This window comes from Lolium perenne, chromosome 1, assembly GCF_019359855.2.
Source record: "Lolium perenne isolate Kyuss_39 chromosome 1, Kyuss_2.0, whole genome shotgun sequence".
Taxonomy (NCBI): domain Eukaryota; kingdom Viridiplantae; phylum Streptophyta; class Magnoliopsida; order Poales; family Poaceae; genus Lolium; species Lolium perenne.
In genome coordinates this window covers 26,079,096-26,093,669 of record NC_067244.2, presented here as the reverse complement: position 1 = coordinate 26,093,669, position 14,574 = coordinate 26,079,096, and the positions used below count along the sequence as shown (strand labels likewise).

Genomic DNA, 14,574 nt, shown 5'->3' with positions numbered 1-14,574 from the left:
TCACTTGTTTTTTCTGACTAATGGTAAGTTACTTATCTCAAATTGGTGCTATTGTTGTAGATTGCCAAAATATTCAGATGATGCATGGCTGAGATGCTGAGAGAAAGTTTCGAGAATGATGCCACTACCTCATAGTTGTAGATTATGTTTTAGAATGTCATTTTGAGAAATACACAACATGTATTCGTTGAATCCTGCTATATGTAAAGCTACATAGTTGATTTAATATATGAGGTCTTTATGTTTACTATATTGCATCTCTCCGATGCACTCCCAGCATCGAACAAATAATTGTGGTTGTCCATATATAAACTACCATTAGTTATTTGAACTATCTATCAACTCCTCCAAACTTTTGCAATATCTATTATGCGCATTGTAAAACCCATTCAGATGGGGCAACCACCAACGCATATGAAGTGTTGTTAGGCTCTAATTATATGCGTTGTTATCTTACAACGCTTCTCCATGCCAGTTACCAACGCATGTATATGAGTTGCTGTAGACTCTTGCAACGCCACCAACGGCAACGCATACCAGATCCGTTGGTGTAGACATTAGCAACGCTTATATGAACATTCGGCAACGCATCGATGCGTTGCTGAAGGGGGGGTCCTGTTAGTCATGACCTTGACGTGGATGGGGTCTAACAAACCCTACTTAGGTGAAAGTGTGTATGCTCAGTACATTGTTTTAGCTTTATTGGAAACCAAGTGACTCGCACTTCTGGATTGATCTAATGGTGACGAAGAAGCTCTTCTTCCTATATGGTTCGTTCTCAATTAAGCATTAGAAATAAGATTCATAAACGATAAATGGCTAGGTAACACCACACTTCAAGAATAATATCCAACTCTATATAATATTGTGGGAAACAAAAATGATACACTCGCTAAGGTGTTGGAAACTTTACCACAAAATGTGTCGTTCAGATGATATCTCGTTGCTCCTAGTCTAGCACCTTCTAATGCTTGGCTGCAGTGTTTGGCTTTGGTCTATTTGATACATGGGTCCGACAAACTTCGATGTAATCTACATGAGAGTGGTAAATTCTCGGTAGATTCTATGTACAAAGCTTTAATTCAATCAGTTGATAACAACAATAAATGAAGATTCTGCTCATAACGAAGGTTTTCACATGATATCTTCGTCGAGGCGTAAATTCTTACCAAGGATAACTTGGCAAAATGCAATTGGAATGAAAGTAAAATGTGTGTCTTGTGTCACCACGACGAGACTATAAAACACTTACTGTTAGAGTGCAAACACTTACTGTGTCATCCAGATAGGCTCTACCTTATACCCAACATGCAGCGTTGCGAATATATTCAGCAATTGGCTAAGTGGTGTGGATCATAGGTTCAAACTACTTATTATGGTGAGAGCGATTGTTGTTGTTTGGTGACTATAGCTATACAGAAACAACAAGGTTTTTAACCATAATTTTTCTCTCTTATGCAAGTCATCTATGGGTGCATGGCCACGGTCCGTTCATGGTCATCCCTACATTGTGGAGCATCGCGACCTATTTATTTAGGTGTGTATAGATGGTTAGAGGAAAGAATGAGTGGTACTTTTATCCAACATGGATGGCATCGTAGTCTACACCATGCATATGGGGTATTGTAGTTTTACTTGTAGAGAGCATCACTCTATTATATTTTGTTGATGTAATTTTTAGATTTAAATGACCCTGTGCATTTTTGTTATGCAGAAATCGAGTGGAATGCTTAAATCTTTTAAGAAAACATCTTTATCGAAAGAAAAGTAGGGCTTCATCTGTAGGAGGACCACAAACATAGATTGCAAGGAGGGTGTGGTAATATTGTAAAAAAAAACACCAGGATGACAAAATAAGTAGCCACACTTATTAATTTCAAAATACAGAAGCACATCATCATGGTGATAAAAACACAAAAATCGCAATGTGCCCACCACAAGACACTGTACGACTAAAAATCATAAATCTCCATAGAGTAAACTAAGCAAGTACTATAGTGTGACGAGTGACGAAAGAGTCTCAACCGCGCGCGCGATAGGCGTCAATACTCAATAGCTTCACCACTTCAGTTGGTGCTGTTGAAGCTGAGGAGCTTCCACGTCCTGGACTCCGACCCCGGGATGCCCCAAACGATGGACAAGTACCTGCCATAGGCGCCGGCGCCGTCCTTGGCCGTTAGCTCCGACCAGTACTCGTAGCCTTCTTGGGACGGCACGGACCAGCACTGGGATGTGCTCGCGTAGGACATGGTCCGCCCTTCGTGGAGCTTGTACACGGTCACTGAGAACGACCCCACGCCCTTCACGAGCTGGCTTGTCACGTCCTCCTGTTTTGTGTACTTGGACGGCGGCGTCGCGACGGCCACCGTCGCCACCGGCAGCACCGCCGCGGCGACAAAGAAGATGAGAGCTAGCGCAGCAACAACGGCCGATTTCTTCATGATTGAGTGACTAGCTAGCTAGTAGCTCGGCTAGGCAGCTCAGCTCGGTGCTAGCTATAGTCAGCCCACTAACCTTGCTTGTCTACTCGAGGTAGCTAGCTAACTCTCTTTGCTGGATGCAAAGGCACGTACGGGATACCTTCGCTATATATAGCCTCCAGGAGATGAGATGACTAGAGAGGCACCTGGCCATCTAGGGTTTGCAAAAACACGTACATATTCGCATTCGATCGCGGAGCTAGAGGGCCGGCTAGCTAGCAATTAAGTTGGATCCTCCTCGAAATAGGCTTTCATCCCGCTATATTAATATAGCACAACACCGATACAACATAGAACCATTGCTGGGGAAAACAGTACAAGCATGTCCAAAAGAAAACACAAAAGAAAGAAAAGAGAAACTAATGCCGAAAGGGTCGGATCAACGAAAACGGAGATGCCTCGCAACCGCTGCGCCCGTTGGAGAATTCCCACCACGCTCCTAGCACTCTGAAGTTCCACGTACCAAGCAGCACCTTCAAGAATGGATGCGACGACGACGCCATTGCTGCCCGGAGTAGTCCTAGGGTTTCCCCCGGTACGCGCAAGGACAAGGAAACAGGGCTTCACCCAACGCCCTTCAAGAAGGAAGGATGGCGCCCGCGGGCGTCATCGCATCGGTGCCGGAAAAACCGACAGGGATTTCTCCCGACCCTCGCAACCTCGCCTCGGACGCTCCATCATGCTCCACCACACTCGCCACCCACCACCATGCGCCACCACGGCCTTGCAGACACCTCCGCCGTCTCACCATGACCAACGAAGCAGGGTCATCACGAACAGAACGAGCCAACCGGGAATGAGAGGCAGCACGTCAGCAGCCACGCCGGAGGGCACCACCTCCACCGCCGCCTGCGGACACCGACTGGACGCGTCGACCGGAACACACCAGGCCCACCTGGCCCGGCCGAGCCCAAGCGGGCTCGTGAAGTTCATGTCTCCACGCTGCAGTATGCGCACCGCCGACCTCGCTGCCCCGAGCACCGGCCGTCCCTCCGTCCGCCAAGAGGAGCACCGCTGGGCAGGGAGCCGGCCCGCCCGGACCCAGGTGGAGCCCGAAGGGCCCAGATCTGGGCCAGGCAGGTGGAGCCCCGAGCCACCGCGCTGTCCCGCGGCCAAGGAGCCTCGCCACCGCCTCGTCGTCACCCGCCGCCGTGCTGCCCAGGAGGATGCGCCGCCGCCGGAACCGCTCCGACTTGGGATCACCGCCACCAGATGAGGAGACCCCGCGTCTCCCTTTCTCATGCGCGGGGAAGAGCAGCTCCGCCGTCGCTGGCACCGCGCGGGCTTTGCCCGGCGGCCTGCGCCGGCGGCAGCGGCGGGGAGGGGCAGAGAGGAGCGGGGCTCGGGCGCCTAGGGTTTGTCGCCCTCCCGTCGCCCGCGGGGAGCGACGCGGAGGGCCAAACCAATTAAGTTGGATCTTGTGTGCTCAGTCTATGATCGAGAAATTCTCAGTGGCAGCTGGCCGGCCAGGTGTGATTAGTGTGTGAAAAATGATGCTGCTTAGGTACGCGCACTGGTGTGCGCATGCGTGGGGGCTAGTGATCGAGGTCGAGGACGTACACCCGAGCGTGGAGATTGCTGATGCGACAACTATAAACCCTAGTTTTATCGCCTTGTTCGCCATGTTTGATGGTTTTGCTGGAGGCGGACGCCTACACAGGTAGGTGCCGCGCCGAATAACGAGGCCGTCGGGCGCGATAACGTACGCACTCAGCTCCGGTGGTCAACTGGGCACGTCGGTGGCGCCGAAATGGAGGAGCGAGCTGGCACCGGCAGAGCCCAGCTGCTGGGAGCTTGCCATGTCGGCAAGACCAGCTGGTACCTGTGCTTTCATTTTTGTAGCTAGACCATACACCGGCCGAGTATTTTGATGGTCTCTACGAGCTGGGGAATTCATATGTTTCTCAAACTTAACAATGTTTTACTATAGTAGCTAGCAGCCTTGATGCTGCATATCTTTAGTACTACTAGATTTTGGGTATAATGAAGTACTGAAGGTCTGAAGTACAAGAGCCTTGTACAGGCAGAAAAATGGGGAAAAAAACTGAATCTAAAATCAATACTTCCACGGCTTCAAATATTTGTCGCCAATTTAGACAAAACTATGTCTAGGTTCATTAAATTATCCTGCAACAATTACTTAGTGCCAGGAGAGTAGACAGTACATGAAACGATCATCAACCCATGTTGAAAATAAGGTGTGAATTTTCCTCGTCTGTACATAAAAAAATTGAAACAGGGTCAAAATCTCTGCCCATATCTATTGATTTAGATGTTTTACATGAAAGTACATGCCATGCTACACTAAATTAAGCTTATTACAAGGATCACTCTCGCGGCACAAATAGCCCAACCGTCTGACACCCGCTAGAACCAATAAAAATTGTCTCTCTTAATAGCATTCTTGTTGTGGAAGACCCTACATTTTCGCTCGTTCGACACCTTCCAAGAGACGAGCAATGTGATGGATCCTTCTGGTTGGGCATATGACCGGCCACCTTCATGGTCAACCACTCGGAGATCGAAAGGTTCATCCATTGAAGTGGGTCAAGTTTGGGAGTTCCATCCTATTTTTGACGAAGCCCCAAATATGACTGGTGAAGTGGCAATGGACGAGAGGTGAACGAAGGTTTCTGTGCGTTGCTTGCAAAGAGAGCAAAGCCCGTAATTAGGCCATCCACAGTTGGCCAAGCGATCGGCAGTCCAAATCCTATTTTGAATAGCAAGCCACGCAAAAAAAAAAACTTGACTTTCGGAGGTGCTCAAGCTTTGCATACTCTTTTGTCCATGCTTGAGGACGTCGAACCCAAAAATTGCACCTCATATGCTGACTTGCCCGAGTATTGGCCACTCAGCATGACCATCCAAACGATGCCTTCTTCCACCTCGGGGTCACGATGGATATTGCTAAGACGCGTCCAAAGCTCAACAAATTGGAAGAAATGCGTAAATTCTGATGGTCTTAGTAACAGGCTTGGCTGAAGATTTGATGGTCTTCCTAGGCCCAAGCTCCAAAAATAACAAGCTCCACGACGGTATGGATTTTTGCAATCTATGCTTAAACAAATATGTAGAATCTAATTGAGAGGTTGCTTTCATAATATCCCAGACGAGGCACATGTATTTTCAGAAGGCTTTTGCAAATTCGCACTGGATGATCAGCAGTCTTCTGACCAAAATCATTGCACATAAAACATGTGCAATCAGGTAGGAAGAATGTTCTTTTGGATCATGTCTCTGGTATACAACCTTGACCGTGAATTAACTTTGATACGGGGTGGCCCAATTTTCTCAGTAAGCAACGCTGGTGATGATGATCACGGGATGAACACAGCGGATGAACACGACGATGTAGTGGATGATAACTTGTATGACGCAATGAGTGACATAGGCATCCCCAATGGGCCTGCCAAAGATAGTACCCGGGGTTTATTGAAGGCCCACTACCCGAAGAATAAGAAGACTCGGAAGCCCAAGATATTGTTGAGGAAAGCTAGAAGCAAAATAAGGTGTTGCCACCCGGTGGCACTACCCCCTCGGTCGATGCCGTCCGTTCCTGCGTTGTGATTCGTGCTCCTTGCGTGTGTTTGTATCAAGTCCATGCACTAATTAGCAGAGACACTGCAAATCACCTACCCGAACACAGCATATCGCAGCGCTGCAGTGCGTCAGGTGAAAACAGTCAAGAATCAAATCGACGCTGGCTTTTAGCATGCATTCCGCTGAGTCTTGCAGTATGGCAGACTGGCAGTGATAAGACTCCTTGATATCCGCCGCCCTATGTGTAGAAAAGGTGTGGTGAAGAGTGAATTTCTGATTTGCATGCTAGGAAGTGTTTTACAATGATTGTTGGTAGGTGGCCGTGTTGGTCTCTTACAGTGAAGTACAACTTTGTTCCTCATTTACTGCAAGCAATACTTGGTACAGATGTGAGTTAGGAGACCTTGACATCTGCTTGACGCACCTGAAGACATCTACTCCAGGGCAGACGCTCATTTTCACAATGGTAAAATCGTGAGGTGGGTCTTAAGCATCCATGGACGTTACTTATTATTGCATAGAAAATATACTATACACCTCGATGACAAGCACTGGAGGCTGATTTCTTTCGAGCAAAGATGAGTACACGCGGCTGCCTGCTTCGAGCTGGACCTCAGCAGTGAGGTCGGCCAACGAGGGCCTGGTGAGTTCGCTCCTGCCGGCGTAGCTTACTAGCTCGTGTCACGTTCATCCAGTGTTACGGATGCATTCAATGTCACAAACAGTGAACTGCCAAAACTGATAGCTGCAGCGCGGCACCGGCTGCATCCTGCTGCACATCACTCAGACGTCAGCGCCTAATTAGTGTTTGAACCGGTTCTCAGCAAGTTTCGACGAGTCTTAAACGCATCGCGTCACATGCAAGGGGTGGCGGCACGAATCTCCCACGCTCCATCCGACGGCAGCCACCGGGGGGGCAGTGCCACCCGGTGGCAACAAATCCACTCTCAAGCTAGAATTGTAATAGGAAGCATTATTTGTAATCTTGCGGGAGGAGTTAGAAACCTTCCCGGACTCTGTAACTTGTACAATACGAATCCCTCAGCTCCGCCTCCTATATAAGGGGGAGTCGAGGGACAAGGAAAGCATCGGATCATTGTTTCTCAAACCCTAGTTTCATATTCGTCGAGTACTTTTCGGCTGAAACCTTCGAGATCTACTTGCCCTCTACATCCAACTAAACCCTAGTCTACAATCCGTAGGCATTGACAAGTTAATACCTTGTCAATTGGCGCCGTCTGTGGGATCTAGAGGCGACAAGGAGCTGATCTCGATGGCACGTTCAAGATCGTCGACTTCATCAGTAGCAAGCAACATCATGGAGAGATGTAAACAGATTGAAACTGGTCTCGTTGAATTTTTTTCTCACCCGCCCTCCCGTTTGGATGCATATGCGTATCTGGAGGAGCCCATGAAGATGACGTTTGGAAAGTTCCACTTCCGCGTCGAGAAAGAAGGAGCGTATCGTCTCGAAGTTCCGATCTCGTCGGGATTATCGGCGGTTGGTCCTGATTTCTCAAACTCAGTATCATCCATCGAGTCAAACGACAAGGAGATTTCGTCGCCACGCTTCATCGGCAGCAGGGCAAGCGAAAAACTCGCCAAGATCTTCAGCGACATGTCCTTCGAGTCATCTGCGGACTCCTATATAAGCGATGATTCAAGCGATACCGACAGCTTCGACTTCATCGACAAATCAATCTCTATTGGGAAGGTCTTCACCAATCTCTATGATGGTGTCACTAAACCAAGCAAAGTGAAAACTCCAAAATATCACCAAGTTTATGCCATTGGAGAAGCAAGTCGCGATCAAGAAGAAACATCAGAGGCTTTCGACGATTTGGGAAACCCCTATGTCGATCCCTCAGATCTAAGGAGAGGTTTGGGCACTAAATATGCCGGGCCCACACCACGTGTCAGAGTCCAACTTCCACAAGCAGCCTGGGATAGAGCTGCGAAAGCTTTGGATGGCTCTGAACCAATGGAGACAACTGCTACGGTCGAAGAACTGCAAGCTTATCAATATAGACTCGCCCGAGCTGGAAGAGAATTGGAAAAACAGACAGCTGCTTTGAACAGAAGAAGGGGGGCAGCTTCCGCATCAAGTAGGCGACGAGCGGAATTAAGTCGACACTCAGAAACTTCGGGAGATAGTCACAGAGAAGCTCGGAGGAGAGCAAGATCTCGGCTGCAAAATATACCGGAAGCTGAAAGAGAGACTCTAATTCAAAACCTCGACATGTCCTTTATGTCAATCGACACGAGGGGGAATATTATCCCAAAAACACCGGAAGCAGGGTACATGGCGACACAAGCTTTCATCTTAGCGTCCAGGCCACCTCCCGGAGATCCAAGAGAAGCGTTGTACAACATGGCCATGGCAGGATGTGGAGCCATGGGAGCAGCGTTCACAGCTACACCTCCCGAAGGAACCGCAAGGCAAAATAGTCCGAGACCTACCGCAGCAGTGCAAGATCCACCAAGAGCAAGTGGAGCCAGAGACACAACAACTCAGGCCAGAGTTGATAGAGCGCGACAAGAAAGAAGGGAACGTCGGCATTCACCAGAACTTGCTGAAGAGGACATGTGTGGACTTCCATGTTTCACACGACGGGTCCGAAAAACTCGAGTTCCATCAGGATTCAAGCTACCCGATAGTTTCAAGAAATTCGATGGACTGCAAGACCCTGAGGATTGGCTAGTCGATTACCTCGAGACAGTAAAATTGATAGGCGGGACCAGAGCGACAGCCATGCAAAGCATCCAGATACACCTGAGCGGAGCCGCCAGATCATGGATAAAGAAGCTTCCCCCAGGTTCCATCGACAGCTGGGAAAGTTTTGAGGACGTATTTATCAAAAATTTCCGGTCAACCTGCAAAAAACCTGCGACACTAGAAGAGTTGAGGTCATGTCGACAAAAGCATGATGAATCAATGAGGAAGTACATCCAAAGGTGGAACATCATCAAAAACTCGGCAGAAAATATATCTGACGAAAGAGCGATAGATGCATTTGTTGCAGGAGTTCGACGAGGAGATTTCGTGGAGGACTTGGGGAGGACAAACCCAAGAACAGTATCAGCTTTAATGGAGATAGCAAACAGATGGGCAGATGGCGAAGATGCGGTACATAACAAACGACATAGGTCACCAGAGGAAGATCGCAATCGAAATTTTCAAAATAGACGCCGATTTCCCCGTCAATTTTCAAGTTACGATGCACCTGGCCAAATATCGGCTGGCTTTCGGGGAAACAATGGAGGAAACAGTAGAGATGACTACCAAAGAAGTAATGCACAGCAAGGCGACAATAGAGATAGCAGGCAAAATAGCGGGCCAAGGATCCAGAGACCTTTTGTGTCCCCCGAAGAGATGATGAACGGGTCGTGTCAGATGCATTTCTTTCTCGATAGCAATGGAAAAAGACAGTCAGGACACTTGCAAAAGGATTGCCGAAATTTCCAGGCAATGTTAAGATGGGCAGGACATGCAAATGCTCAGGCAGCACAAAGAAATCCTCAAGGACCTAGGAGTGAGATTCACTTGCCACCTCCTCCCGCGGTTACAGATGAAAATCGACATCAGCTCAGAATAGCGGCAGCACCTGCTCCACCGCCCTATGTCGATCCTAACTCTAACGGAGCGGTCTCGATGATTCAGAAAGGCAGGCCATCCAATAGAGCTCAGAAAGTAATCTCGCGACAGGTGTTTATGGCAGAGAAGATGCCACCACCAACAGTCGAGTACCTAAACTGGTCAGGGCAAGATATTGGCTTCACAATAGCTGATCATCCACAGCAAGTTCCTCGACCAGGGCAGTCAGCACTGATCTTACCAGCAGTAATTGCGGGATTCGATGTATCTCGAGTATTCATAGACGGCGGTAGCAGTTTAAACCTTATGTACGCAGATACGCTAAGGAAGATGAATATTTCCCTCGCAAATTTGAAACCAACCGACACACGTTTCCACGGCATCACACCAGAGAAGCCAAGTTACCCACTGGGGAAGATCAATCTCGACGTTCAGTTTGGGACCCGAGAAAACTACAGGATAGAAAGGTTGGAATTCGAAGTTGTGGATTTCCCGTCGCAGTATCACGCTTTGTTGGGGCGACCAGCGTACGCCAGATTTATGGCAGTACCACATTACACGTACTTGCTTTGGAGGTTACTTGGACCTAAGGGACCAATCACAGTCGAAGGAAGCTTCGCGCTGGCCGATAAATGCGACAAAGATTTTCATCAACTATCAGAAACCTTCGGGATGCAGGCAGAGTACGCAGCGTCAAGGCTCATGACTGATTATGATGTGCTGCCAGACGTAGGGAGGCCCAACAAAGAATCAACTTTCAACACCGCTAAAGATTCTAAGGAAGTACAGATCCACCCAACCGATCCGAAGAAAACGACATCCATCGCGACAAACATGGACCTCGCATAGGAAAGCGCGCTCGTCGAGTTCCTCCGTGAGCACTGGAAAATCTTCGCATGGTGTCCAGCCGACATGCCAGGAGTACCCAGGGAACTTGCCGAGCACCACCTAAACTTGGATCCTATTGCGAGACCAATCAAGCAACCTTTGCGGCGTTTTTCGGAACCAAACCGCAAAGCCATGCTGTCAGAAATTGATCGACTTAGAGAAGCTGGTTTCATCAAAGAGATATCTACTGAGGCCACTTGGGTAGCTAACCCAGTGATGGTGCCGAAGAAAAACACAAAAGTCCTTCGCATGTGTGTCGACTTTACGTGCCTCAATAAACATTGTCCAAAGGATCACTTTCCCCTCCCAAGGATCGATCAGATTATCGACTCCACGGCAGGATGTGAACGTCTTTCCTTTTTGGACGCATATTCTGGTTACAACCAGATCAGATTAAAAGAAGACGACGAAGCCAAAACAGCGTTCATCACACCGTATGGCGTATTTTATTACAAAACAATGCCCTTCGGGTTGAAAAACGCGGGAGCAACATATCAACGGATGATGCAGAAGTGCCTAGCAACACAGATTGGGAAAAATGTACAAGTGTACATCGACGACGTCGTCATCACATCAAAAAAGGGGGCAACATTAATCGAGGACTTGAAGGAAACTTTCGATAACCTCGACAAATTTTGTCTTAAGTTGAATCCGACGAAATGTTCTTTCGGCGTCCCTGCAGGAGAACTTCTCGGGTTCCTAGTCTCGGCGAGAGGGATTGAAGCAAATCCCGAAAAAATCCAAGCTATCGTAACAATGAGGAAGCCAACAAAGTTGAAGGAAATACAACAGCTAACTGGGCGAGTCGCAGCTTTAAGCAGATTCGTCGCCAGGCTGGGAGAAAAGGCGCTACCATTCTACGCTTTAATCAAACAAGGAGAGAAGTTCCAGTGGAACGAAGATGCAGATAGGGCCTTCGAGGACCTCAAACGGAAAATTTTGACACCACCAATTCTAGTGGCGCCAAAAGAGAAAGAACCGCTCCTGTTATATATTGCGGCTACACCTCAGGTGGTCAGCACAGCGCTAGTTGTCGAAAGAGAAGAAGAAGGAAAACTCCATGGAGTGCAGAGGCCAGTATATTTCATCAGCGAAGTATTATCGCCTTCAAAACAGAGGTACCCGCAATACCAAAAGCTAGCATATGGAGTATTCACAACCGCAAGAAAATTGCGCCACTATTTTTTGGCGCATCCGATAATAGTGGTCAATGAGGCGCCTTTATCCAACATACTCAATAATCCAGAAGCTACAGGCCGTGTCTCCCTTTGGGGAATAGAACTTTCCCCTCGGGACATCACGTATGAAAAAAGAAAGGCAATAAAGTCACAAATTCTACCAGACTTCATCGCAGAGTGGATGGAGTTGCAAAACACAGGACCTCCGGATTTATCAAGAACCTGGTGACATAGGCATCCCAAATGGGCCTGCCGAAGATAGTACCCGGGGTTTACTGAAGGCCCACTACCCGAAGAATAAGAAGATTCGGGAGCCCAAGATGTATCAAGGAAAGTCAAGAGTTGTAATAGGAAGTGTTATTTGTAATATGACGGGATGAGTTAGAAACCGTCCCGGACTCTGTAACTTGTATAGCACGAATCCCTCGGCTCCATCTCCTATATAAAGGGGGAGCCGAGGGACGAAGAGGGAATCGAATCATTGTTTTACAAACCCTAGTTTTTATAATCGTCGAGTACTTTTCGGCTGAAACCTTCGAGATCTACTTACCCTCTACTTCCAACTAAACCCTAGCCTACAATCCATAGGCATTGACAAGTTGATACCTTGTCACCTGGACTATGAACTTCGACGGGTCCAAAAGGTTAGAAGGAGCTGGAGCAAGGGTAATACTCATATCACCTGAAGGCGACAAATTGAAATACGTCCTGCGGATGACGTTCCCAAACGCATCTAATAATGAGGCAGAATATGAAGCCCTTATACATGGGATGAAGATGGCGAAAGCCTGCGGCGCAACTCGACTAAAAATATTTGGCGACTCACAATTGGTAGCTCAGCAAGTCATGAACCAATGTGATGCGGTCAATGATAGCATGGTGGCGTACAAAGAGATGTATAATGAGCTGGAGAAACTATTTGACGGATGCGAGGTAAACCATATCAGCAGGTTGAGCAATGATGAAGCCGATGTTCTTGCAAACATCGGGTCGCAGTGCCTCGCAATTCCCCCAGGTGTGTTCTGGGAAGAGATAATAGAAAGATCCACGAAGCCGAAGAAATTAACAAAGAAGGAGAAGAGCGAGAAACCCTCGGGGGCTGCGAAAGAAGCATGGGAAGAAGAAGAAGAGGAACAGGATCTAGTACTAATGGTGCAAATCCCATGGATGCAGGCGTACATGTCATACATCCTAAGAAAAACAATACCCGATGATCCAGTTGAAGCAAGGCGAGTTATTAGGCGATCCAAAGCTTTCACGGTGGTCAAAGGGGAGTTGTACAAGCGAAGTATCTCGGGTGTGTTACAAAGGTGCGTTACACCCGAAGAAGGAAGGATAATTCTGAAGGACGTACACGAAGGAGTATGTGGTCATCACGCAAGCAGTCGAGCTATTGCAGCCAAGGTTTTTCGGGCAGGATTCTACTGGTTGACAGCGATTGAGGACGCGAAGGAAATAGTGCAAACTTGTGACGCATGTCAAAGATTTGCCGCAAAACCTCACTCTCCGGCAGCAGAATTAATGCCAATACCCTTATCTTGGCCTTTTGCACAATGGGGTCTCGATATGGTGGGAAAATTACACAAAGCTTCGCCAGAAGGATACGAGTACATGTTGGTTGCTGTTGACAAATTCACCAAGTGGATAGAAGCGAAGCCGATAAATTCACCAGATGCAGCATCAGCAATAAAGTTCGTGAAGGGCATCGTTTTTCGATTTGGAGTACCTCACAGCATCGTCACAGACAATGACAGCAACTTTACGTCAAAGGAGTTCAAGGCGTACTGTGTAGAGGTAGGCATCAAATTGCACTTCGCGTCAGTTGCACATCCTCAAACCAATGGTCAAGTCGAGAAAGCCAATGGTATCATCTGCAATGGCATCAAGAAACGCTTATTAGGACCACTGGAAAAAGCTCGACATACCTGGCCAGAAGAGTTACCAAGTGTGTTATGGAGCATCCGAACAACACCAAATACAGCAACACAGGAGACCCCGTTCTTCCTAGTCCACGGAGCAGAGGCAGTACTGCCGATAGAAATAGAGCACGACTCCCCCAGAGTCACAGAGTACAACGAAGAAGTTTCCAGGAAAGCATTGGAAGACGACATCGACGCACTCGACGAAGCTCGAGACGAAGTATTGTCAAGGGTAACTAAATATCAGCAGGACCTAAAAAACTACCACAGTCGACGTTTGCGACCAAGATCCTTTCAAGTTGGAGACTTAGTTTTGCGACTCAATCAAGAGCGCACTGAAAAACTCGAGTCGACATGGCTTGGCCCTTACGTCATTACGGAAGTAATCGAAGGAGGAGCGTACAGGATAAAAGACAAGAAGACAGGGGTTCCCGAGAAAAACCCCTGGAACGTGGCACAGCTCAGGCGGTTCTACGCTTAGAGTCGAAATATAGTCCTCCTCTGTAAAAATACAATGTACTGAAACGCCCGCGAGTTTTCAGACGCACTCTTTTCCTTTTCGGGGCACCGAGTGGGACCGGAAAGGTTTTTAATGAGGCGGGCTCGCGGTGCTGCAATATAATAAAGATAGTGGAGATATACTTCTTATTATTCGACACGCTCGGGGGCTCAATGCCTTCAAGTTACAAAATATATACAATATAGATAAACTAGACTTACCGAAATATTTCGCCTTGGTACAAGAATACCTCGCCAAATAGAACATCGGAAGCTAAGAACTATAAATATAGTGCACTCGTCAAAATGTTATTGCTTTGGTCTGAAAACCTCGCAACAAAAATATAGAACGTCACCACCAAGACACTCGGGGGCTCGTGCCCATTGATAGCGAAATATATATACCTTCTCGCAATAAGAGAAAGAACCGCTCCTGTTATATATTGCGGCTACACCTCAGGTGGTCAGCACAGCGC

General features: G+C 47.8%; 1 long non-coding RNA gene across 1 annotated transcript; it reads left to right on the top strand.

The window, feature by feature from the left end:
* Positions 1–5,256: 5,256 nt before the first annotated feature.
* On the top strand, positions 5,257–6,406 carry LOC127325769 (uncharacterized). The gene is made up of 2 exons (XR_007867367.1): positions 5,257–5,687; positions 5,776–6,406. It is a non-coding gene; the product is annotated as an uncharacterized lncRNA (long non-coding RNA).
* Positions 6,407–14,574: the final 8,168 nt, after the last annotated feature.